This window comes from Bison bison, unplaced genomic scaffold (assembly GCF_000754665.1).
Source record: "Bison bison bison isolate TAMUID 2011002044 unplaced genomic scaffold, Bison_UMD1.0 scf7180017864265, whole genome shotgun sequence".
Lineage (NCBI taxonomy): Eukaryota > Metazoa > Chordata > Mammalia > Artiodactyla > Bovidae > Bison > Bison bison.
Genome location: NW_011494837.1, coordinates 382,336 through 383,945, shown reverse-complemented (window position 1 = coordinate 383,945; position 1,610 = coordinate 382,336). Strand labels below are relative to the sequence as shown.

At 43.5% G+C, this 1,610-nt stretch overlaps 1 pseudogene; it reads left to right on the top strand.

The window, feature by feature from the left end:
* Positions 1-375: 375 nt before the first annotated feature.
* Positions 376-1,208, top strand: LOC104994749 (annotated as a pseudogene).
* Positions 1,209-1,610: the final 402 nt, after the last annotated feature.

Sequence of the window (1,610 nt, the reverse complement as noted above, 5' to 3'; positions counted from 1 at the left end):
ACATATCATTTCAGTAAAACACTTACCAGTTCTTTGCCTGTTCCTCCCCATCCATTCCTGGCCCCTGAACCTGGTGGGATGGGAGGAGGGTGGGAGGCAGGGAGGTATGAAAGAGCGGATTCTACACTATTCCTTGGACAGTTTCCTCAATTGAGGGTGCAGGCCTGAGCTGGCAGGAAGGAAAACAGACCTGAATCAGTCTATGCCTGAAAGTTAATATCGCTGTTATCAAAGTGAGTGTTTGGTGTGTGTATTGTGTGCTTGTTGACTGATGACTGGACTGATTGACAATTCAAAGTATCCAAGAGGCAATGGAATTCACCTGAGAAGTCAGCAAGGGGCAGAGAAGGAATCACCAATAAAGCATGTTTGACAATGACTGATGAAAAATACAGCCATTCTGCTGGTACCTCCAAGTTCCAATTGTTTCACATAAAACTATGGTTCAACAATGTGATAAATGGTAACCAAGTGGAACTCACTGGAAATTTCCCAGCAGTAAAATCACTGCATAAAAGGGGTAAATGATAAAGTCATAAGAGTAATTTGAAATGGGTTATTTGAGTCAAGATGGCATATTGTATTGATTGCCTAGTGACTGTCATGTAATTTAATTGCTTTGATTACCCAAAGACACATCATTTTTTGTTCAAATGAGCAATAGTTATCTGATTGCATCAATCTAGACCAGGATATTATCCAAAATAATCAAAGATAATTAACTCTACATTCAAATCAAATATTTTCCCAAGATATATCGGACTTTAAAGAGTTCATTTTAGACCTCTGCCCGCCGCCACCACCTCACATGCCACTGGCCTTCGGGCCTCCGCCACCCCGGGCCCCACCCCCGAGAAGCCAAGCAGGTCCTTCCGACGACATGGGATTCGAGCCGCAGCAAGACGTCGAGGTCCGCTGCACCCTGTGCGCACGTGCGCTCCAGGATGAAGAGAGCCCCCTATGTTGCCCGCACCCTGGCTGCTCCCTAAGGGCCCATGTGATCTGCCTGGCAGAGGAGTTCCTGCAGGAGGAACCAGGGTAGCTCCTGCCTCTAGAGGGCGCATGCCCTGGCTGTAAGAACTCACTGCTGTGGGGAGACCTGATCTGGCTGTGCCGGATGGGCACTGAGGAGGACGAGGAGGACTCAGAATTAGAAGAGGAGCACTGGACTGACATGCTCAAGACCTGATTCCCAGCATTCTCAACCTCCACCCACTCCTTTTCTTTGCCACCCTTTGTGGTTCTGGCCAGTTTTTACTTGAATACAATAAAAAGTCTGAGTTCAGGGTAAAAAAATTTAAAAAAAAAAAAAAAGAGTTCATTTTATGGGTCAATCATATTTTTAGCTTCCATCTTGGCCTTTCCTTTGTTTTATTTTTCTCTCCTACATCAAATCCATATTATCTTTACAGGTCATATTAAATTATTAGGGCTTGTTTTCACAAAGTCTTCTCTTTTCTACCTGAATTGCATATTTATTTAAAAGGTGTTTATCATGATCCAAGCAAGCCTCCTTTCACCTTGATTCAGCATTTAAATATGGCCTCATTCAAGATACATCTAATTAACAAAACATATTTTAAGTTATTTTGGGGTGGTATGATAGCTCT